Source organism: Alligator mississippiensis, chromosome 2 (assembly GCF_030867095.1).
Source record: "Alligator mississippiensis isolate rAllMis1 chromosome 2, rAllMis1, whole genome shotgun sequence".
Lineage (NCBI taxonomy): Eukaryota > Metazoa > Chordata > Crocodylia > Alligatoridae > Alligator > Alligator mississippiensis.
Window position 1 is genome coordinate 257,419,931 of NC_081825.1, and position 26,225 is coordinate 257,446,155.

The following is a 26,225-nucleotide window of genomic DNA, read 5'->3' on the forward strand; positions in this document are numbered from 1 at the left end:
CCTACTGTGTTCTGCCCACTTATCCAATCTGTCCAGGTCTGCCTGCAGTTGTTCCCTATGCTCCGGTGTGTTCACTTTACCCCACAATTTAGTATCATCCACAAACTTGGACAGAGTACATTTCACACCCATATCCAAGTCGCTGATGTAGACATTGAAGAGTACAGGTCCAAGGACCTAGCCCTGAGGGACCCCACTACCCACATCCTTCCAGGTCAATACCGACCCATCCACTACCACTCTCTGATTGTGACACTTCAAGCCAATTTGCCACCCACTGGACTGTGTGATCATCTGAGTCACAGACTCTTAATATATTTATGAGAATGGGATGAGATGCCGTATCGAAGGCCTTCCTAAAATCCAAGTGTACGACATCCACCTCTACTCCTGCATCCAAGCATTTTGTAACCTGGTCATAAAAAGAAACCAGATTAGTCAGGCATGATCTACCTGCTATGCATCCATGCTGGTTGCCCTGTTACATTATTTTTCCCTCTGTACTCACACAAAAATGATTCTTAATAATCTTTTTAAAGACATTTCCAAGAATAGAAGTGAGACTGACTGGCCTATAATTACTTGGATCCCTCCTTCTCCTTCTTGAATATAAGGATCACATTGGCCCTTTTCAGATGATCACCTCATCTGAGATGATCTACCATCCGGTGTCAGTATCCAGTATTGGCTGGATGGGAAGCTTCTCAATCTTGGGCACTTCCGAGCAAAACCAAAACTCACCCCCAAGGACATCCATGACCTTCAGTTTGCGGATGATTGCTGCGTAACGGCTCACTCTGCACAGGATGTGCAAGCGACCTTAGATCTCTTCAATGCCTGTCCTTAAACATTACCAAGATGAAGGTTCTCCACCAACCCTCCCCAGGCCAGCTGAACATCCCTCATGCTATCTACATAGACAGGGAGGCTCTGGAGCACATGGAGCACTTTTCGTATCTCAGCAGCCACCTCTCTCAATGGGCTATCATTGATGAAGAAGTCCAGCTGTGCCAGTGCCACCTTCTTCAAGCTGTGACAACTTGTCTTTGAAAATAGAGACCTTCAGAAGTTGAAGAAGATCCTGGTTTACAAGGCTGTCATGCTAACCATCCTCCTCTACTGCAGTGAAACCTGGACTGTCTACTGATGCCCCATTAAGACCCTTGAGAGCTTTCACCAGCGGTGCTTGTGTTGAATCTTGGGGATCAAATGGAAGGACCGCTGGATCAGTGTGAGGGTCCTCCATGAAGCCGCAGCTCCCAGACAGATTCTCAGGATGCTGGTCGTTCTTTCTGAAAATGAACAGGTCCAGGGCTCTTTGGCTCAAGCTACATCTGCTCACACAGCCCATGCAGGTCTTCTAAAACCAAAAAAAAAATTAACTGCTGGACTGAAGAGGAAAATATCATCATCAGCCACCCATCCTTATAGCTGATACCATACTTCGGGATTTGGCAAAAGGAATGCACCAAAGATGACACTATCAGCATTGGCACTAACAACCTCAACACTGCAGTGTTTGGTGCTAACAACCTCAATATTGTCAACCTCAGAGCTGGCTTTGGTACTGGTAGGTCCACTGCTTATGCTTTCAACATTGAAGGGCAAAATGAAGAAACATGACTAGTTGGAGCATAAGCACACATCCAGTTACCATGCATGACTATCTTACATCTGTAATCATACTGATAGCTGAAGCATATCAAGGATCTGAGTTATATCTTGATAGAAGAACTAACATTCTGTCGAAAGATATCCTTTGTGGGGAAGAAGCAACTAGCACTGGCACTGATTCAATATCATTTTATAGCCCCAACATTTACAGTGTATGGTAATCATCATTGCTTCCCTGCTTGTTTGCATTGGCCTCAAATAAGTATCTCTCCCTTACTTCTCAGAATAATCCCAGGGAAGATTCCAGGGCTCCCTCTGCTTTGGGCCCTATCTGAAGAGGACATGAGTGGTACTGGCCCAGGCAGCCTCAAATGGGCCATTACCCTTACAACATGCTTACTTGGCCTTATTGAAGACGATAATATAAGATTGGCAGTAGCTGCCTGACCCAAACATTGAGAAAGAGGATAGCTTTCTTTATAGCAGCTTCATTAGCTTGGCTGCCTAAACCAGAGGCAGACATTAATCTTCAAGGACTAATAAGAATGGAAAGGCAGCTTCAACCTGTGTTCCCATCTAAAGAATCATAGGATCATAGAAAATTAGGGTTAGAAGGGACATGAGGAGGCCATCTAGTCCAACCTCCGGCTCAAAGAAGGACCATCCCCAACTAGATCATCTCAGCCAAGGCTTCATTTAGCTGGCTCTTAAAAACCTCCAAAGATGGAGAGCTACTCAGTAGATTATGGCTCCTTTGCCCTCAGTAGCAGCTCACTCAGAAACAATTCTTCTGCCAGTAGTCCTTTCAGAAGCAATTGTCCTGGTAGCAAGTCCCCTCAGAGCAGACCTTCTTGTCACAGCCCTCAGCTACCCTTCTTCACCCCTCAGCAGCTGCTCTCTCTTTTCCCAGGCTTCCCGCCCTGGAGTTACAACTGTCCAATGTGTGCATGCATCCTTCAGGCTTGAGTTCCAAGCTGTTTATCTCAGCTGCTATGTCTGTGTGCACAGCCTGCTGCAAATCCCCATCCCAACAGTGCAAACACCCTGATTGGGCTTGCAAGCCCTGAGCAAACCCTCCAGCACCTTTATACCTGTAGAAACCCTTCTTGTTACCCTTCACATCCCTTGCTAGCTGCAACTCCAATTGCACTTTGGCCTTCCTGACTTCATCCTTGCATGCTTGAGAGATGCTCTTATACTCCTCCCCAGTTGTTTGTCCAAGTTTCCACTTCTTATAAGCTTCCTTTTTGTGATTTAGTTTGCTGAAGAGTTCCCTGCTAAGCCAAGCTGGTCTTCTGCACATTGGGATGGTTTGTTCCTGTACTCTCAGTAAGGCTTCTTTAAAGTACAGCCAGCAGTCCTGGACTTCTCTCCCACTTAGACTGGCTTCCCAGGGGATCCTGTGCAGGAATTCCATGAGCAAGTCGAAGTCTGCTTTTCTGAAGTCCAGAGTCCTTACTCTGCTGCTCTTCATCATTCCTTTCTTCAGGATCCTGAACTCAGTCATCTTGTGGGCACTGCTGCACATGTTACCATCTACTAGTACATTCCCCACCATCACTGTAGTCCCCAGATGAAGCACTGACTCTTGTCCCTACTCTTGCAACTGATGATTTTAAGGGCATACCAGGGCCAGGGTGCCTGGATTACAGAGATCTTGGACCAGTAGTGTAACTGGTCACAAGTCCTGGGCAATGATTTAGGGGGTGCCAGTCTGACTTCCTCTCCTCAGGAACCTTTTCCATGTCACAGGAAGCCCAGTACAACCTGGTCAGAGGGAGCTGCATAGGTGCAGCCCCATGCCTCATAGTGGGAGGCTGGAATTGTGAGATTCATAGAGCTTCCCTTAGAGCAGGGGCGGGCAATTATTTTGGGCGGAGGGTCGCTTACCTAGTTTTGGCAGGCTGTTGAGGGCCGCATGGGTAGCCCCACCCCTTGACATGTGCCCTGCCCCCGGTCACCATCTTGGGAACAATGTTCCAATATCTTGGGATCAATGTCCCAGGGCCAGCACCGGTGGGGCCCAAAGCAGGGTGCAGGCTGGCAGGGGTCTGTGGAGATGGGCTGGGCTGCAACACCAGGGAGAGGGGGGAGCTGGCCTGACTTCATAGAGGCCCTGCCAGCTGGGACCCCATGCTCCAGCCACTCTGCTTTCGGCCCTGCTGGCACTGGCCCCGGGACATTGGTGCGGGCCCTGTGCTCCCGCTGGCTCCCTGCCTGCTCACTCCTAGTGGTCCCCCAGCCCCGTGGTACAGGCGGCGGGCAGTGTACAGCCCCAACCCCCTGCTCCCCAGCCGGGAAGGAGCTGGTGCTGAGCATGGGGAAAAGTGGCCCCTTGGCCACCCCATGGCTGGCACTTCCTGCTGAAGCCACTCACAGCCCATGCAGGGCTGTCCTGAGCAGGCACAGGCAGACCCATGCAGGCTGCAAGTGGCTACAGCAGCGGGCACTGGGTACAGGGTGGTTGATGGGCCGCTTTTCCCCGCACTGAGCACCAGCTTGTAACCCATCTCCACTGCCAGCCTGGGCCCTGCGCCAGCTCTGGGCTTGCCCATCGGGGCTGTGCATGGTGGCAGCAGCTGCAGCCCCCCTGCTTGCTGCGCCAGGCAGCGTTTGCTACTGCTGCCCCCCAGAGCTCGCACGATGGGCAGCACAGGGGTGGCGGTGGCAAACAGTGCCGGGCACAGCAAGCAGGGGGGCCACAGCTGCTGCTGCCACATGCAGCCCCGACGGGTAAGCCTGGAGCTGGTGTGGGGGCAAGGCTGGCAGTGGGGGTGGGTTACAAGCTGGTGGAGAGCGCGGAGCAGGGGAATGCAGCCCCTCACCTGCACTGTGTCCAGTGCCCCATGCTGCAGCTGCTCACAGCCCACCTGGGGCTGCCTGTGCCTGCTCAGGACAGTCCCACGAGGGCTGTGAGCAGCTGAAGCAGGGAGCGCTGGCCACTGGGCGAGGGAAGGCCTGCTTCCCTCTGCGCCGGGAAGGAGCAGAGAAGGAGACTGGGGAAAAGCTGAGCATAGGGAAAAACGGCCCCTGCCCCACCCTGTGGCTGGCTCTCCCTGCTGTAGCCACTCGCAGCCTGCACAGGCTGTCCTGAGCAGGCAAAAGCAGCCCCAGGCAGGCTGTGAGCAGCTGCAGCACGGAGCTCTGGGCATGGGATGGGTGAGGGACCACTTTTCCCCACGCTCAGCACCAGCTTGTAACCTGTCCCCACTGCCGGCCTGGGCCCCGCGCCAGCTCTGAACTTGCCCGTTGGGGCTGTGCAAGGCGGCAGCAGCTGTGGTCCCCTCCCCCCCCCCGCTTGCCATGCCGGGCAGTGTTTGCTGCTTCTGCCCACCCAGAGCTCACACGCTGGGCAGCCACATGGTCCCAGGCCAGAAGCCCCTGCTGGGGCTTCCAGATGGGGTGGGGGTGGGGGTGGGGCCGGGCAGGTCCTGCTGTTGAGGGAGCCCACCGGGGCTTCCCATGGGTCCTACTGCCCTTGCCTCCTGTCATTTTTTACAGGAACCAAGGGCAGATAAATGTTAATTTTCTAAATTGTTTAGGGGCCCCGTGGGCTGGATAGAATGGCCTCATGGGCTGGATGTGGCTCACGGGCCATATTTTGCCCACCCTTGCCTTAGAGCATCTTTTAGGCTATTCCTTACGTGGCTTTATTCTGAAAGCAGGTTTCTAGCTACTGTCATATTGGGCTGAAGAGTGAATAAGTTCCAAGCACTTAGGCCTAACCCTACCTTCATGATGGGGTGGTACTGAAACACACCTTTAGTTGATCCCTGCATTGATCCCTGACTTCCATCAATCAATTTTCTGTCTTCTTCCCGAAACCCTATTTCAGTTCAGAACAAGGGAGCCTGCATATGCTGGAAGTTTCCAGGAGATTTCTCTACTGCATCAGGACAACAAAGCCACTTAGACTGTCTCCTTTTTAATTTATGATTGGTTATAGTTGGCTATTTAAACTACTGGGTCATTTCATCAGAGGCTATCAAGGTGGATAGCACAATGCATCTTGATGTGTTACCATTTGATTGGTGTACCTTCCACTGAATATCAAGGCTCACCTCTCCCTAGTTACACTGCTGCACAAGGCACAAGCTCAGCTCCAGGGTACACTGCTATTCAAAAGACTCCAATCATGTGCTCCTGAAAGAGGGGCACTACAGTAGGAGATTCCATGCTGACAGCAACATTTAGAAGAACTGTTATGGTAAGGTAAGGGTCAGGTGTTTCACTTTAACACACCTTGCATTATACACAGCTTTCTTTATATTTTATATCCAACACCTAGTGATTAAAGAAGAAAGGAAAGAAGTTAAATAAATACAATTGTGGCAGCAGAGGAACTAATATTGTCACACGTGCCATATTTTAATGGTTTCTCTCATCCTGAAGAATGTCCTGAAAACACAGTAAATACAAATGAAACCTCTGAAAACTTTGAAAAGAGAAAACAAGCTTAAACAAGCTAAAGGCTGCAAAACTACAGGGAAAAGAAAACACCACTTCTTGACACTGGGTTCTAATCTGAATAAAAACAGAGTTCAAGGCTTGCTACAAAGGATCAAAGAGATCAGATGAGTAACTAGCAGGAATAAAAATGAGGATTAGAAGTGGCAGACGGGAACCTGAACTGGAAAGCAAACTGAAGCTTTCTGCAACTGAAGAGGCTCAGTAAAAAGGATCAAGTCATCATGGAAAATGAAAGTTTTGGATACAATGAAGATTAATTATTGCCTGCAGGATTTCAGATTGAGAACAGAAGAACAATACCTAAAATTTCTTCTTCCCACCATTTAGCTTCCTTGTGGAATATTTCAGAAGAAATAAGATACTTTTGTTTAGTACTCACTGTTGAAATTGAAAAATAAATTATTAAATATTATGTTTTCTTAGAATTTAAATTTCAATTAATTAAATTCTGCCTATGCTATAAGCAGTCTCAACCATCACTGTGGTATATAATATCCAAGGGTGCCTATACACGTGCAGCATGGCTGCTCCAAAACACTATAAATATAGTGCGTCGGAGCAGACTCGATTAATCAAGTGTGCTGGAGTGTGGTAACTACTGCGCTCCAGCTGACTCCAGCGTCATATGTATCATCATCCCTGATCTGAAAAATGGCAGTGGGGGTGCTTTAATTAAAGCTTATTTGATGAGCTTTAGTTAAAGTGTCCCCCACCACCATTTTTCAGTGGGGGGACACATGATACGCTGAGAGCTTTAAGTAGAGTGGATCTTGGAGCCGCTCTAATTAAAGCACCTTCCCCTCTCCCGGAGCATGTGTATAAATGCCCCAAGAATCTAGTGCTGCATTTCTGAATAAAAAAAATTCAGTTTTCACCTGGGAAGGTTAGAATGTTATTGTAGGACTGATGATCCAGAAAATTTGTGAGAAGCAAGGTTTTTTTTGGTGCTATCTTTTACTGAGCAAACTACGGAGTTGGGAGAAATGTTAGATGAGCTTTTGGGCACAAAAGCTTAGGACATCTTTACATGTGCTCTGGGGGTGGGTGGGGAGGGCACTTTAATTACAATGGCTCTCAGGAGCCACTCTAATTAAATTGTCTATAGTCTCTCATGTATTCAGCGTCCCATGCTTCAAAATGGTGGTGCGGGCACTTTAACTGCTCTGATGCTCTGTAATTACAGCACGTCTGAGCAGATGTCCCACATGTCTGCAGGAACCCAGTGCTTTTCTTCAGGTTTTCAAGTCCAGGCATGAGGAAGAGGGGCGTTTTGTGCATGAAAGCTTGTTTGACATTTCTTGAAACTACACAATTGGTCCAATAAAAGATATAATCAGAAAAACCTCTTTATCTCACTGTTTGCAGCTGACAGTTTTCATCCCCAACTTGTTGGTTTTCTGCTGAAAACTGAGAGTGTTCTGTAGAAAACTTCTACAGCATATACTTTGTCAAAAATTTCTACTGGGGGTGGGGAGCAGAGGTGAAGGTAGTTCCAACTAGCTCTGTTTATGAGTTTTGTATTTCTCGCATGTAGTAATACTGTCCTTTTCCAAGCTGAAGTAATTTTTCATTCACATAAGTTTGTATAGCATTTGTTTTTAGTGATATTATTTAAACTATTTTAAAGCACAGAAATATGTGTAAATGCTGACAACTGGTTTTCTTCATCCTGAATGCATCTTCTTTCTGCAGCTGTGTGTTGGTTACCTAGGAAACTACAGTAATATGAAATCTAGATGTGCCATCACAATGGTTGTTAGAATTGTGGGTGGAACTGGGTTGCAGCTTGGACTACTAGTTCAACTGGCTAAGAGTAAGCATTTGGAATGCGGCCTGGGGTATGATGATTTAAAATGACATGTAACTGGTGAAACCATAATTTTAGAGCATTTAGTTTTATAATATTATAAATTATTATTATAATATTATTGATCAAGTCATGATCTGGCTAGGTAACAGAGCTCCCTCTCTATCCTTACTGTGTTCCTGCTCTTTGTCCTGATGTATAGACTGGCTTCTGTCAGAAACACCTGGACTCTTTGGTTTAAGGTTCTCATCTATGCAACCCTTTCCCAAGAGTGTCCTCCAGAGCCACTTCCTTGCTTTTTACAAAATCACTGTTATATTTTCCTCTTCAGCTCTAGAGCTGGTGCCTTCTTTGGCCTTACTGTTTTGACCATTTGATTTTAAATTTTTATTTGAGGTAGCATACCATTTCTATGGGCTCATCACCCAGATTTTGTTCTGTTTTAGTCTGAGATCACAGAGCATCCTAGTACTATAGTATTTGCACAAACAGTTGTATAGCATTTATTGAAGTGCACACTGAAGGCCTGGAACCTTTCTGGGTATGGCAGAATGTAATTCTAATAAATAAATACACTTATAAAAGTAGTATTAGCAGAGTTGAAACTTTTGATTTAGGTTGATTTGCTTTATATATATATGTGTGTGTGTGTGTGTGTGTGTGTGTGTGTGTGTGTGTGTGTGTGTGTGTGTGTGCATATGTGTATGTATGTGTATATATATATAGAATCATTATAGGGCTGGAAGGGACCCCAAAGAATCATCAGGTCCAGCCCCCTGCATGAGCAGGAAAGACATCTGGAGTCAAGTGACCTCAACCAGGTGACCATTTAGTCTTCTCTTGAAGACCTCTAGGGTAGATGATTGCACAACCTCTGGGGGGAGCTTGTTTGGACACCCGAGTTGTGAAGAAGTTTTTCCTAATGTTCAGCCTGCAACTATCTTCCAGGAGTTTATGGCTGTTGTTTCTAGTTTTCCCCCAGGGTGCCCTGGTGAACAGTTATTCACCGAGCCCCTGATGTACACCTCTGATATAGTGGTAAGCCGCAATCAGGTCCCCTCTCAGCCTTCTTTTCTTTAGGCTGAAGAGTCCGAGGTCCCTCAGCCTCTCCTCATATGGCTTGCCATGAAAGTCCCTGATCATACGCGTGGTCCTTCTCTGGACCCTCTTGAGCTTTAGCACTTCCTTGTTGAAGTGCAGTGCCCAGAACTGGATGCAATACTCCAGCTGCAGCTGCACCGATGTTGAGTAAAGTGGGAGAATCACTTCTTTGGATTTACTGGAGATGCATCGATTGATGCATGCCAGAGTTAAATTGGCTCTAGCAGCTACTGCGTCATACTCCTGGCTCATATTCATGCTGGGGTCTATTGTTACCCTCAGATCACTTTCATTTGTAGTGCTGGTCAGGTTAGCAATGCCCAGCCCATAGGTGTGCTGGGGGTTCTTCCTTCCCAGGTGCAGCACTTAGCATTTTTCTATGTTGAACCTTATCTGGTACCGTTCTGCCCAATATGCCAGTCTGTCTAAGTCTGCTTGTATCTGCAGCCTATCTGCATGTGTGTCCATACAACCCAATATCTTGGTGTCATCCGTAAACTTGGCCAATGGGCTTTTCACCCCCTCATCCAGGTCATTGATGAAGATGTTGAACAGCACTGGGCCAAGTACTGACCCCTGGGGTATGTCACTGCCCACATCTTGCCAGGACAACACTGACCCATTAATTTGGACTCTCTGCATCCTACCCCGCAACCAGTTTTGCACCCACTTGATGGTCCCGCAGTTCAGCCCGATATCTTCCAGTTTTCTGATCAGTACCTCGTGGGATACCAGGACAAAGGGTTTCTGGAAGTCGAGGTATATGATATCAACCACTTTTCTCTCGTCCAGGTGATGAGTCACCTGATCATAGAAAGAAATGAGGTTGGTCAGACAAGACCTGCCCTCAATAAAGCCATGCTGGCTGTCATTCACTATCATGACTTCTGCAAGTTTGTCACATATAGCCTCTTTGATGAAAGTTTCTAGGATTTTTCCTGGAATAGAAGTTAAGCTAATTGGCCTGTAGTTTCCCAGGTCTTCATGCTTCCCCTTCTTGAAGATGGGCACAACATAGGTCCTCTTCCAGTCCTCTGGGATTTCTCCAGAGGCCCATGATTTTTGAAAGACCTTTGCCAGGGGCTCTGTGATTACTTCGGTCAACTCTTGCAGCACTCTTGGGAGGAGTTCATCTGGTCCTGCTGATTTATATACGTCTACTTTCTTTAATTGATTGTATATGTACACCAGTTCTACGGCAATGGTGAGAATGGTGTCAATTCCACCCTGCTTGTTCTGTGCCCTGCCTGGCATGTTGTTCCCCCTGGTCTTGTGAAAGACTGAGGTAAAGTAGTCATTTAGGAGTTCCATTTTTTCCTGAGTGGTAGTGACCAGGTATCCTGAGGCATTGAGCAGCAGCCCCATACTCACATTAGTTTTCCTTTTACTCCCTAAGTAGCCAACGAAGGACTTCTTGTTGTCCTTGCTTCTTGTAGATAGTTTTAGTTCGGTTTCTGCCTTAGCTTGCCTAATCTGGTTTCTACAAGTGCAAGCCATTGTCAAGTAGTCTTCCTTAGAGGCTGTCCCAAGCTTCCATTGTTTGTACACCTCTTTCTTTTTCTGTAGGACGGCTGCAACTTCTCTGCTTAGCCAAAAGGGGTTTTTGACCCTTCTGCTACTTTTTCTCTTCAAGGGAATGGATTTTCTCTGAGCCTTAAGGATTGTATCCTTAAGGAACAACCAGTTTTCTTGTGCTCCCTTTATCTGTGGTCCTTGGTCTCTCAGGGCATTCTCTACTAGTGACCTGAGCTTATTAAAATTTGCATTTTTGAAGTATAAGACTTCAAGCTTGGTATCTGTTTTGTCAGTCTTGCGTCCCTGACCATGGAACCAGTATACATGCATATGTATGTATGTATGTATGTATGCGTGCATGCATGTATAAAGTACCACTCTCTCTTACTGAATTCCTGAATTCTTCTCAAGACAATCCATTTGATTGTAACATGCCAACAAAACAATACAGATGGATAGGGAGGAAGAACAGGGAGGAATGTAGTGTGCACAAGGAGCCACCTGGTATGCATGAGGAACCAGCCCTTTTTAACTAGGGGCACTGGACTTCAGTTTGTACATCTTGGATGCTGTTTCAGATTTGCCACTAATTTGTCATCCTGGCAAATTTTCCTTTATTTTTCTTTCCCTTTTTGTGCACTTGTTTCCCTTCCTACTTTCGATTGCCTGTTTATTTAGATTGTAGACTTGTTGAGGTGGGGACTTTTCTTTCTTATGCGCTTTGAATAATGCATAGTCCACAAGACCCTGATTTTGAGTGGCGCTTTCAAGCATTCATTTAATATAGGGCTGTCAAAGATATGGCTGAAGAGCCCTATCATCTGGCCCTTGGGTCTTGGACTGGACCTACATGCTATATGTGGCATGCAGGGCTGGTCAGAGGTATGTGCTGCATTTGGTGTGCAGACCAGCCCTGCAGTACTCATGAGACCTGAGCTTCTCATCATCCTATGAGGCCTGATGAGTTTGACACCTCTGATCTAATACAAATAATAATAATTTAGTTGGCAGCAGCATTTGCATGAAATTGCTTGCATTTAAGTTGAATGGATCATCCAAGTATTCGGTGTGAATTTCCAAATCTGTTATCAATTCATACAATAAGACTGTAAAGGATCATCAGCCTGGAGAAGCAATTTTTGTCTTTTTGTATGTTCAAACCTCTACTTCTCTCTGAAATACAGATATAATGCTATCACTTACAATTAATATACACATATAACACTTTCCATCCACATGAAAAAGCTCACTGTTATATTATTTTCTTTGCTTTAAGTACATTATATATCTATCCCTACTATTCTGCCTATCAGCATAATCATCAGCGCTGGTGATTTACTCTTTATCCAAGCAACAGTGACAGCTTCCCAAAGATAACATTTTACATATACCAGATTTATTTAATTTCTTTTGGTATAATTTAGCTAGTTTTTCACATATGCATTTAAGTTTTACATGAGTGGAATACAATCTATAGCAAAATCTAGTAAAATTCAACATATGTTATTAAAATGGATAAGCTATGCCTACAAATATACTAGGTTTCAAGCTGAAGTTTAGCCTGGAGCACAAACTGTGCATGAAAATGATAGATTGATGTTTACCCTTACTCTGTATCAGTTGCTGAGGAAAGAAGGATAAAAGGGTAGAAGAGATAGCACGTGCTTTGCAAATATCTGTTCTGATTAAATGGCAAAAATATACACAGTTCTCTCTAAAGTAGCGGTGGACAATTATTTGGGCCGGAGAGCCACTTAGAGAGTTTGGGTGAGCTGTCACAGCCTGGATCAACACTCCCCAGCAACAGCTCACCAAAACTCCCGAAGTGGCTCTGCTCCATGCTCAATTGGGCAGTTGGGATGGGGCTACAGGCAGGCAGGCAGTGGCACCTGGGAGCAGGATGGGTGGGTGGGGCCAGGGCTGAGATGGGGCTGTGGCAGTATGGGGCTGGGCTTTGAGGCAGAGCTGTGATCTGTAACCTGCTCTCTGTATGCCCCTATGATGGAAACTGGTTCCATGGACAGGGGCATGTGGGGAGCAGAATACAGCTCTGCCCCAGGTCCTGGCCCTGTGCTGTCATTGCCCCATGATCCTGCCCCATGATCCTGGCCCCACCCATCCGTCCCGCTCCAGCACACTGCTCCCTACCTGTCTGCAGTCCCATCTCATATACCCAGCCATGTGCCCTGCCCGCACGGGTCCTGCCCCTGGTGGTGGGTGCAGGGCAGATGGGCCAGGGTGCCCGGGCAGTGGGGCCAGATGTGGTAGCAGTGGCAACAGCGGCAGCTGGAAAGAGCTACTGCTGTCAGGGCTGCCGGGAAGCGAGTCTGGCTGTCAAGCCATAACCACTCTGCTGTGAATATTAGCACAGATGCAGGAAACTAAAAATTGCCCCCCCCACTGAACTGCTTAGCATTAAATCAAGCCCTTGCCATATGCATACACCAAGACTTTATAAATGCACTGGTAAGAAAATATTGTATACTTAATAGCATTCCATATTGCAGTTAGTCTCTGAATTGGAGTGTGATTGTGAGACTGGCTATAGCTAGAATTGTGTGGTGATGCCTATATAAAACTCCAAATTATTCTTGTTAATTTGCATAATACCAAATCAAGTATGATGGTATAAATGGTTGTTGTTCTACTGTTTAGTTGTTAATAAATGAGTTGTGTATGTTGGAAATCTTTTCTTTTTCTCTGAATAAGTGTTAGAAAGAACTTTGAGGGAGCATGTCCCGTAGCTTCTCCTCTGCCTCCCCTTCCTTTTTCCCCATACTGCTTACCCTCCCTTTAGAGGCTAACCAGATTTTCCAGATGAAAAACTGGGACACAGTTTGAAGAAAGGCTCTGGTGGTTAATGGGGTACTGGGAGGAAGAGGGGTCTGCACATCTCTGCCCCTTCTCCCTTTCAGAATTAAAATATGTTAATTCTTATATAATTCTTTAATATATTAAGGGTGCAATTTTTGTTTTATTTGAAGGCAGTACAGTCATTGCACCAGAGAGGGAGACACATGGCAGGTTCTTTGGAATCTTTTAATCATGACATTTTTTATACATTGTCTAAATGCCTATAATAAAAGGGACTAGAGCAGCATGTCAAGAGAGTGGCAACAGCATGTGAAAAAGGGAAGAGGAAAGCACTAACAGTGTGGAAGGTGTACAGAGGTGAGAGAAGGGAGACCCTTTCAGCTGCAAGGAACAGAGTTCACAGTCCTATGTGAGGAAGAAAGGGCCTGTGGAATCTTGACTTACCACTATCACAGGGAATAGTCGCCATGCAGTTGAAAGAGTTCGTGGTGCAGCAGTGTTATTTACAGTGGCAACAAACATTTTTTTGATGCTGGGACCAGAGTCCTTGTTAACACTCAGAAGGACAAATGGCCAAATTCCAGAGGAACTGGCATTGACTCTCATGCTTTTCTTTGGCTTCTACTCCATGTTGTGAATACAAGAGCCAGAGTCTGCCCACTTAAGTCATGCATATTGCTCTGCCCACTTCTTCTGTCTTAGGGCCACATGTTTCTCATTTTCATTTAGGGGAACTTAGATTTTTACTTTTTTAAGCCACCACTCTCTCAAGTTTATAGTATGTTTGTGTTTTGTGTCCTGCAATCAGTAAACCCTAGCACCTGTGTCCAGTATGAGAGTGGTTTTGAAATAAAGGTGTGCTAAGACAAGAATAGTTACAAGGGCCACTTTAACTCTGAAAATGCTAAATTAAACTATGTTGACTACTGAAATAGTTTCTTTTTCTTACCCAATCTATACAACTGTTTTGCAATATTGGTAATCCTAGAAATAAACCTGTTATGGGATCAGAGCATTGTTAATGTTCTTTCCAACCTCATTTTTCAGTTTAACAGTAAAAATTATCTGCTTACTGACTATATGCCCACTGTAAATTGTGACTTTTAGAGCAATCTGTATTTCCTTGGGTTCAATTTCAGATTGGCCTCCATAAACTTTTGTTGGCATTTTCAAAAAGAAATGTTATAACTTTTTGTTTTGAAATTACATTTTCATTTTTAAAATAACGTGATTTAAAAAAATAAGCCAGGAAGGTCTGAATAGCCTTGAACTAAATTAAACTAATTTTTCTTTTGATATTTCATAGTTGGACCATTGACCAAAATAAAGAAATAAATACAGCACATTATTAGCACAGCTCTAGCACAGATGTGACACCAAGTTATATATAGTCAGTTAACACCAGATTAACGTTATAGTGACTTGACTAGGAGAAAGGACAACCTGCTCATTGTAAACTGATTACCTACATATAATGTTTTTCATCTGTACCATTCGTAAAAGGAATTTCCACAAACTGAATTTGTAGGACGTTTCCTGGAATTATTACACAGATATTAGCCTTAATAAAATCCAGACTGATAACTAGCTCATCCAGTATCTCAACTATTCAAGCATTTTGCTCAAAATCCAGAAGTCCAGTTTTCATATCCAAGTTTTCCCAATTTTTAAATGGGTACATATTTCTTGGTCACTCTCTCCATTTGAGACCAATTAGACCAGGGGTCAGCAACCCTTGTCCCATTGTCAGATCCAGCCTATGGAGCAGGGGCTTCAGTGGTGTCCTTCAGCAGCATGGGCTTTGGTGGTGGGGGGCTTTGCCTGCACTGGAGCTGGGTGGCTGGGTAATTTGCTCATGTTGCACAGTGGTGGGGTAGCAGAGAGAAGCAGTGGTAAGGAGAAGCAGCAGTGCCTGGCTTGCCCAGGACCTGAGCTGGGGCATTGTGGCCCACTGTCAATAAATGTTGGCAATCTCTGACTTAAGGTGCTGTTAGACATTATCTTTCCCACATGTTAAACACTTTACAAGGGGATGTCCATGTTTTAAGGCAGAGAAAGGTGAGTTAAGTGCCCTTGGAGTGTCTCAACATTATGCCTGGGCAAGCATTACTGTCAGCTGCTGTTAGGAGGCTCATATTATAGTTATGTTTTGTCTGCTCCATTGGGGCCAATACCAGTAATTTTCAGTCCTCCAGTACCCCAAGATGCACTGCTGCTAGCCCTCCCCTGCCCCCCCTCCACCCATGGATGATTTATCATCTAGAACTCTACTGTCCTAGATGGGTAGGGAGTCAAAATTACATCCCTGCAGAATACGAATACCAGCTCACCCAGTCAGCTATGGGTGAGTGGAGAGGCAGTGGGAGGCATTGGTGAATGGAGGCTGGAGAGCTGGGCAGCTATTGGGCAGACTTGGCAGCTCCTAGCCATGGACCTGCTTACCAGTCCTCCAGCACCAAGTCAGAGCTGTGCATGTTAGAGGGTATTATCCCTTGATGTGTGACTGCTCACTGAATATGCCTAACATGCCTTAGTGAGCATGTGTGAATTGTGATATGTAACAACACCTTTAGACAGTTCAGTTTTATATTCCTTATTTCCTAGCCTGTCTGGCCAGAAGGTGTTATTTTTCAGGCAGGTTAGTTTGAATGCAGTGTCCACTATACCTGTGCCTTTCATTGATCCTATTACTTATTTGGTAGGCAAACTCCTTTTGTTCTTATTGTTTAATTACAAATATTCATTAAGATTTAAAGAAAAACCGTGGGCTCTTTCTCTCTCTAAATATTGTCCCTTTGTATGGCTGTCTCCATATTTCTCAAACTGGTGAGGGACTTTCACTAGTGTTCTGTCCTGGCAAGCCTTAAATTTATAACAATAATTTTGCAGCCAACTTCCCCCACAATACTAATTGGCTGAACTGTCTCCTTTTATTTTTACACCATTGCCAATTTTCTCCTTTTTTTTTTATAAACTGAATGTATATTTTTTTCCAGTCATTCCAAAATATATCAAACTAGAGGAATAGCCTATTTTCCATCTTGCATTTTAGAAATAAAGCTGTATTTACAGGGTGCAGTGTTAAGCTTCTATCTTCCTTGATAGTAATTGCTGCCTTTCCCAGTGCATTTCCACAGAGTCAAATTCCATGGCAAATTCCAGTCTTTTGGAATGTCCAGGGCCTCCTTTCAGCACTGATCTTGATCAGCAAGTGTAAGTCCATTGCCAGTTTATTCTGGAAATTGTCATTTGTATCTGAATATGCAGGCAGAGGAGTCTCTACAGGCCATTCAGCCTTTTCAGGTGATTTGTTTCATCTCTGTCTAGCTTTCAGTTGTATGCTGGCTGGAACTGATGGATATATATTAAAACAGGGGCAATGCATAGGGGGTGCATGTGGGTGCATGTGCACCCCCTGTGTGTGGCAGTGCACCCCCTGAAAAAAGGCACCACCAACACTGTCAGTGGCACCTGTGGGCAGTCACTGATCGCCACTCCGCCACCGGTCCCTGATCGCCCCTGGCTGCTGCTGTCACTGCTGGTGGTGCCTGAGGGTGGTCGCCCACCTGTGGTTGGTGCTTGCCATCTCCCCCCCCCACCAACAGTGCCGGTGGCATCTGCAGGAGCTCCCCACTCCCCGCTGCTGGGCTCCTGTCGGGCTCCCACTGCTGCTGGCACAGCCGTGCCCTCCCACCCAGCCACCAGGGGCATGAGCCATTCATGTATTAAAAAGTTATAATGGATCTGTCTTAGTCTCTTTCTGGGCTGCCAGAGCTGGGCCACTCAGGTTGGCTGCTGGACACTCCTTTCTGTGACTGTGACACTGAAATGAATCAAATAAGCCTGGTGTTATCAAAGACGCTAAGTAGGCTGAGTTCTAGCCTAAAATTCTCGTGATGAACACTTCAGAAGACTCAGTGTGAGACCTGCTCATGTAGATCAGTGGGCAGGTGTGCCATAAATTGGTCTCATGCTCTCCCTGAGTGCTAGTCCAATCTTATTTCTCTGTCTGATCTGCTGCTCTGCTTTCTGCTTCCTGCCCTGTGCTCCTTGCCCAATCTGTTATTGTGCTGTCTGTCCACTTGCCAGTCTGCTATATGCCACACAAAGAGGCTGCACACATGCCACAAGTTGCCTCTCCTGCTATAGGTAGATTTATAGTAGGACATCTTGATGCCCTTTTTACCCCAGGGAAAAATAATAGTTTGGGTATAGCAGCAGGCCTCAGTGACTGCTGTACTTGGATCTTGATAACATTGGGCACAGACAGAAGTGCAGCTCTCTGCTGTAATTGAGAATGCTTTCCAGGAAGCATTCTGAGTTACAACAAACCCCTAGATCAAACAGAAGTTCACTGTTGGTTCCAAGGGGAAGGGTAAACCCATTAGCAATGGCCCCTCCTCCCTGTCAGCTCTCTGCCACCACTGACTGTTTTCAGAATGGGAAGTGGGGAAAGAGAGCAGAGGGAGCTCATTCTAGGGGTTCCCCAGCTGGCACTGGAGGATGGGTTGGGTGAATTGGAGCCCCCCCCCACCTCAGGGGGGTCCAATACACCCATCCCACTCTCCAGTCGGGGCTGAAAAAACCCCAGGCTGAACTACCTCCACTCCCTTCCCCCCTCCCATTCTAAAAACAGTGCCAGGCTAGGAGGCAGCATAGACACATGACAGAAGATGCTGTTTTGAAATGTTTTCAGCCAGGGGTGATGCGTAGAGGTGAGAGCTCCCCCCTGCCAGGCTGTGCTCCCTGTTTAGCCAGTGGGCATGGGGGTAAGCAGGTGCACCAGTGGCCCCCCTGCAAGTGCCAGTCAGGGAGTTTGCAGTGCTGCTTGGGACATTGGCACTCTGACACTCCCCCTTGAAAAGGCAACCCCCTTCCTTCCCTTCCTAGGAGCTGAGCAAGGAAGTTCTCTGAGGTGAGGATGTCACAACTAGCTGGGGGATCCGGGGACAAAGAAGAGCCAGGGTCTCAGATACAAAGCTTACTCTTCTAAAAGCCATGCCAGGGCTGGCTGAAGGGGATCCTATAGTAGAGAGACCAGACAAGGCTTTTTGGGGCGTCCCAAGGCAGAGCTTTCTCTGAAAGTGAGGGGAGATCCAGGACAGATGAATTCATGACACCTACCCAGGCATACTTTTCTCTCAAAATGATATTTTTCTCTGTTTCCTGAGCAGTGACAGTGTGACCTCTCCTCCATGGAATGTCTGTGGACTATAGATGGGTTACAAATATTGTAAGTATGTTGTCTGACCCAAGTCTCTTCCTGATCCAATTTTTTACATAGGCATCTGACATCTACTATGGTCTGTGAGTCTTTGATTTCCTTTTGAAGTTGATTTTTTTCATGCCTTGAGTACTTTCGGTATCTCATCTCTGTTAAATAAAGATGAAATACTACCTCAAGTGCTGCTATCTTAACCGATCTATGCCCATATAGTGTAAGGAGATCATAGAGAGGTCTTTCATAGCCTCTTTTGTAGATTTACATAGGAGAGGGTAAAATTAAATCAGACCTTTTATGTTGTTCAGAACTAAGTTTTTGTTGTTTGATTTAAAAAAAATACTTTTAGCAACTCATGAGAAAGGAATAAGTAATTATAAGCAGTTTGTATTAATAGACACTTGAATCCCTACTCATCTTAATTTCCCTTTTCAGATGAAAATGAAAACAATTTTTTTAATAGAGTTTTTATATTTCATGATATTTGCCCTAAGGTGCCCCAAGTAACCTTAATGCTTTTCCCCAATGAAAATAACTAATTGTTTCTTGTTGTCCAATCACATTTCATTTGCTTTAAAGTGAAGTTGGGGTGCCTTTAATGAAAATCATTCCCTTGGTCCTTTTATATTGGTAAAGCTAACACTTCTTTTCTTGCTGGAGCTTAAATACAGTGTTGCTTCAGGAAAATCTATTCTCAAGTGTGAGGGAAGTAGGTCAGTTTTCTGCATCTGTGAGAATATTTTGACTATCTAGAGCAGTAGGGGCCAAACTTTCTGGCAGATGTGCTGCAAATTAGTTTGGCAAGTTCTTTGGGTAGATGTGATATCTTTTATTAGATCAACTAAATAGTTTGGGGAAAAGTTCTTTGCAAGCTTTCAGGCAAAAACACTCTTCATCAGACATAAGGAGACTCTGCAACATGGAAGATAACAAACAAGTCTTTCACTTTCCCCAGTTGCTACTCTGTCCCCTTCCCTTACCCCATATGCTGCTCTGCTTTCTGCTTCTTACCCTATCTATCTCTGTGCTGTCTGTTTCACCCCTGGTCTGCCATGTGTCCCACGCAGAGACTGCCTATGCCAGTTTTGGCATGCGTGCCACGGGGTGGCCAGTTATGGTGTAGAGAACAGGTGTGAAACTTTTAATATCACATTTGAGGAAGTCTATATGGCAATAATCATTCTGCTTCATATCTCTCATACCTCTTTGGAAAAAAGCAAATATGCTATCTATCTATAAAAAGGGGAAAAACAGAGAACCCAGAAATGTATATAGCAGTCTTCGACCAAACTGAACCCACTCCCAACAACAACTCATCCTCTGACAACATTCAAGAAAAGATCAATGCCAAAAAACCCAAAAAAACCTCAGATTGGACACCTCGCAGTGGACAAAACCCTAACCTTGACCGCTACATTGACTACTTCAGGGAAAGAATGAACAATGAAATAATCAGCAACACACGCCACCACAACAACCTCTCTCTACCAGAGAAAAAGGCCATAGAATCTCTAAGATCTAACCACCAAATAGTAATAAAACCAGCAGATAAAGGAGGAGCCATAGTCATCTTAAACCGTGAGGATTACATAAAGGAAACCAACAGACAGCTCTCTGACACCACCTACTACAAAGAACTACAAGAAGATCCTACTCCCCTTTTCACCAAAAAACTCAACAATACCATCAAATCATTTCCACCAAGATTACAAGAAAAACTACAGATCTTGATCCCCCCCACTACCTAACCCAGGGACTTTTTACATGCTCCCTAAAATCCAGAAAACAAGGGAACCCTGGCAGACCTATCATATCCAACCATGGGACCCTAACTGAAGAAATATCAGGTTTTGTTGAATCCATCCTAAAACCGCTTGTCACCCACAGAGCAAGTTTTGTCCAAGACACCACAGACTTGCTACAGAAACTTAAAAACATAGACCACCTTCCCAGCAATACACTCCTAGCCACCATGGACGTTACCAGCCTATACACCAACATCCCACACCAGGATGGCATCCATGCCTGCCTTACATATCTACAGGAACAAGATTACAACCCAGAATACAGACCCAAAGATATCACTGAGCTCATACACTTCACCCTCACACACAACAATTTCACTTTTAATAATCAACACTTCCTCCAGATGATGGGAACAGCTATGGGCACTAAAATGGCCCCACAGTATGCCAACCTTTTTATGAGCCACCTGGAAGAAGACTTCCTCAAGAACTGCACCATCAGACCCTTGCTGTACTTACGATATATCGATGACATCTTCATCATTTGGAGTGAGAACCGGGAATCTCTAATTGAGTTCCACCAGAAATTCAACAGTCACCATCCCTCCATCCGACTTTCTTTAGAATACTCCAACACCAACATCCCCTTTTTAGACACAAGGATCAGTATCCAGAAGGGTAAAATACAGACCACAGTATACAAGAAGCCCACAGACCAACACACATATCTGCACAGAACCAGCAATCACCCGAAACACACCAAAAAAGCTGTGATATACAGCCAAGCCCTCAGATATCACTGCATCTGTACTGAAGAGAACACCTGGGATTGCCACCTCACCAATCTTAAAAAGGCTTTCACCCAGCAAGGACACTCCTCCAGAGAGGTAGATCGCACGTTTGAAAGAGCCACCTGGATACCATGTGAAGAACTGCTGCAGTACAGAAGAAAAACACCCACGAATTGCACACCGCTGGTTATGATGTATCACCCCTCCCTTGAACCTGTACAGAAAATCCTCAAAAAATTGCAACCCATATTAGAAAAAGACCCTATTCTTAAAAAAATCTTCCCAGAGCCACCCATCCTAGCCTTCAGACAAGCACCGAACCTTGCCAACCTCATCACCAGAAGCAAACTTCCTCAACCCCAGAACACACCAAAAGGATCCAGACCGTGCCATGACAAGAAATGCAAAACCTGCCCCCACATCTCCACCACCCCCACAATTACTACACCCCACAACAGAGCCATCAGCCTCCCAGGATCTTACAGCTGCACCTCCAGGAATGTGATACCTCATCCAATGCACCAAATGCCCTGATGGAAGATATGTAGGAGAGACCAAACAACTACTGCGCACCAGAATGAACACACACCGGAAATCCATCAAAGACAGAAATACCCAGTTACCGGTGGGGGCACATTGCTCACAGGAGGGCCACTCTCTCTCCAATCTCTCAGTCCTGATCCTCAAGGGAAATTTACACAACACTTCCCAGAGATGAGCCTATGAGCTCCATTTCATCAACCTGCTGGATACTAGAGATCAGGGACTAAACACAGACATTGGATTTTTGATACATTACAATCTGCCTGGCAACTGACTCCCCAGCCCAGCCCAGCCCCTGGCTTCTTTACTTTTCATTCCATCCAGGAAGAGCACACAGCAACTGCTGCAGCTTCCTTAGCCTGACGAAGGGTTTTTGAACCCGAAAGCTTGCTTAATAACTATTCTCCAACTATTTGGGTTGGTCTAATAAAAGATATCAAATTCACCCAAGGAACCTTGTCTGCCTATATCCTTAGACCAACACGGCTACAACCTAAACCCCTATAGCAGTCTTCATAATTTCAAAACTTAGAAAGGTGTTATAACAAGTTATTAAATAATCAGTCAATAAGATCACAGAAAATAAAAGGTGGATAAAAACAACCATCATGGTTTTGCCAAGAGCAAATTGCATCAAAACAGTTTAATCTGATTCTTTGACAAGGTAACTGGTCTAATGGATAAGGAGAAAGGAACAGATGTGATATATCTTGACTTCAGTAAGATTTCAGCACTGTCACAGCTGACATCCTAATACATACTTGGGGAAAATATAGTCTAGAACAGGGGTGTCAAACTTGCCCAGGCTTTCTGGGCTGGACTTAGACTGTAGGGACCCTTGCAGGCTGAATCTAGATCTGTCTCTGGCCGTGGGGTGAGTGACTGTGGTGCAGGGATTGAAGCACCTGTTGCTCACTCCTGCATTATCAGTGCACATCCCCAACAGGATTCTGTACACCAGAATTCAGCGGCAGGCCCTGTCTCCACTTGCCCTCAGCCCCTGAATTCCCAACCCTTCCAGGAGTCCTGCGGGCCAGATGAAAGGGCTCTGTTTACCAGATACTTGACACTCCTGCTGTAGATGAGATCCCTTTAAGGTGAATGTACATATTATTGAAAAATTGTAAAAAGAGTAGTTATCAATATCAAACTGGGAGGGAATTTCAAGGAAGTGCCTGCAGGAGCCTGTCTGGACTCAGTTCTACATAATATTTGCTCAACAAATTGGAATATGGAAGACAGAATACACTTCTAAAATCTGTATATATAAGTAAATGAAGACTAATGTAAAAAACCAGTCCATATATAGACTTGAGAATTCAAAGGGAATTTTAAAGTATCACTTTATTAAAGTGATGTGGTTCCATGCTATTTTACATCACTGATTCTCAACTAGTGTGCCATGGAACCTTGGGGTCCACTGAGATCCTCTCAAACTAAGATGTCATTTTCCATGAGGTGCTTTGAGTCTATCCAGGGATGCCTCACATTTATCCAGTTGTGCCTTGAGTCTCAAAAGGCTGAGAACCACTGATCTACATACATATTTTAAAAGGCTAAACCAGCGGTGCCCAAACTTTTTCCTTGGAAGGCTGGATGGATAGTGCCTGGTCCATCTGTGGACTGGATCTGGCTGGTGGTCCTGCTGCAGTGCCCAGCGCAGGTGTGATGAGACCCCATCCAGTCATGCAGAGAAGGGCAGCCTGGCCTTGATTTGCTGGCACAGGAGAAGGGGGTGTGGCCCAGTCCTGATCTGACTGTGTGGGAGTAGGGGTCATGACCTGGCTCTGTCCCTCCCCACACAGGGCTTGGGAATTTCAAAGAAGGGGAGGGCATATTGTACTCCACCACCAAACTTCCCTACCCCTGGTACAGATGTCATGGCTCTGTGGCTGCATCTGGCCTATAGGCCAGAGGTTGAACACCTCTGGGGTAAACCATATCTGGACCAATTCTTCCTATTGGTTTGCCTATTTTTTTTACCTTTTCTATAATGATTCAAACTTGGGGATTTATGGCCGCACCATTTATTAATCCATTATTTATTATTCCATTTCTTATTCTGTTACTCCATTTATAATGGAATGCAATCTATGAAAGTGTCTGCTTTACTACTACTTATAATACATAAGTTTGTAGGGTCATTTTTTGTTTACTCATTAATATGCCAGGTGTGAAGAGGGGAAAGATCATAGTTTCATATTTGTTAGGGAAAGCATATGATAAATAAAACATTCACTGGATTACAAACATTCACTGGATTACTTTAGGTGAAATCAAGACTATAATCATAAATTTGTCTCAGCTTACAATGTTGTCAACCACGGCCATGTCTGGGACCCATCTCTGTGACAAATATTTATTGAGAAAAACCCTTGTTGTTTTTAAATAAAGTTATTATTGGCTTTTCAATAATATTTTAAATGGTTTGTATTCATTTTGAGTGAATAATCGTAAACAAAACAATCAAGCAACACATTTATTTTAATATATTTTAGTAGTCAATTAATTTGTTTAAGAAGCAAATACATGTTTCCCAGAAGTATCTGAATTTCCACCCCTTTTCTAGAGATAAGGTGGCTGACACAAGAACTTACGTGCTAATAGGTTAGATCATAGGCAACGCGTAGGGGGAACAATGGGGTGGGCATGTGCCCCCCGAGAGTGCTGGTGCCCCCTCTGAGAGCGAGCACTCTGGCTGGTAGGGGGGCCCAGAAAGCGCTTGTGCCCCCCTCCCACCTAAAATTGGCTCTGCCAGCAGCACATTGTGCCACATGCAAAAGTGCTGCTGCTGCTGCTGTGCTGCTGGTACGCTCAACCAGACTACCCCCCGATCCCTGGTCAGCAGCTGGTCTCTGGGGGACCCCCTCGGATATGCCCTGCTGGTGCCCTCTCAGACTCAGGAGGCACCAGTCACCCATGGGCTAGATAATAGATTCAAATGGGATGGTTTGGATAGAGATGATTCTGTCTCATGGAGGAATTTGGACTAGATGACCTCTGAAAGTCCCCCCCAGCCCCTATTTTTCTGTGATTCTATGACTTAGAGCTTCAGGCAGCATTTGTGGGCTTGTTTTTATCACAGCAGCAGGGTGTCCGATGTAAGATGAGGCTGGGCATGTCCTTACCACCCACCCAAGTCTGCAGGCACGCTCCAGACCTGGAAATTAACCAGTGAGGCTTCATCTGGTGGGCCTGAGATGGGGTACTGGGTGTAATACCTTGCTGGAGTTTGTTGTGTGTAAACAGCTTTTCTTTTTTTACCATCTACAGGAACTGTCTTAAAGAATTATTTACGGTAAAGAGGTAACTGTCTTATTTACATCCTTGCTAGAGTCTGGGCCTAGCCTTGTTGTTCTTATTCTGCACCATGAAGTTGCTGCTGGCACTGCCTAGCCTGTCTTTTGGGGTGCCACAGTTCCTGGACACTACATTTCCAGAAGGACTTTATGTCATATCTTCCCCGTTTTATAAAATTCCTAACTCATCTAATAATATTAGGATAACAACTGTTACAAATTCAAGCTAATACATCAAGATAAATCTCTTTGGCCATTTCAGATATCTTCCAGCTTAATATATCGCATTCTGAGTCAATTTGTAAATTATTTTTAAAGCTCTATTCCTGTTTCTCTCATCTCATTTTCAGAGATTTTGAGCAGATGTCTGTGATTCCTTCTTAAAACTTGACCTGAATCTGTGATCACCAAGTATGATCTAGATGATTTCTCTTTGATAGCTGTAGACACTGGCTAACTGAAGCTATCTTGCCATATATGCACCGAATGTGGGGGGGGGGGGGAAAGGGAGGGTTAACTGTAATAGTAGTCTTGCCCCTGTCTTGTAATTTAGACTCTGATTATACCGTCCTGCTGTTTTCTGCACTACTACCAGCACCTTTCTCACCCTTTATTCTGCCTCTGGCAGGTAGTCAAGTTTTTATACACCTGTTGTAGAGAAATCCTACTGGTGACTTTCTACATTGCAGCAGTATAGTTCTGTAGTCGGGTAGTGCCACAGGCTGATCTTCTTGGATTTTCTTCTTCCATGCCTTTTCTAAGCAGGTTTTTTTACGATGTATACTATACAGTCCACCACTCCATTGCATTGAGGGTGTCTGAGAATGGATGCTTCATGGTGAAAGTGATATATTTGAGCAGTCTCAAAATTCCCTATTCTTGAACTGTGGTCTTTGTTGCTGTTTTGCCAGACCAGGAAGCTCTTCCTAGACCCACCCAGCCTGTCTCTTGAGGTGCCACACATGCTGGACATTCTACATTTCCAGGAGGACATACTTGATTTCACCCTGGGAATAAGCCTGGAATAGCTTCATTGATGTACCGTTAGCATTTCAGCAGACTAAGATGGGTGTGGACGAGGTGTACTAAGTTTCGTCTTACTTCAGACATGCCACTGATAGGGTACTGACAAGCCCTCTGTTCACTTGGGAGTCAGAGCTGAGAGTCTTCTCCTGAGGGTAGAGAAGATAAACTATTCTTACATAAAACAGAACAGATATTACCTTTCAAATGCAGCAACCCATCAATTCTGAGAAAACTTTAGTCAAGAAAGTTTCTCAAGTCTGACAAAGGATAGATGGAGAG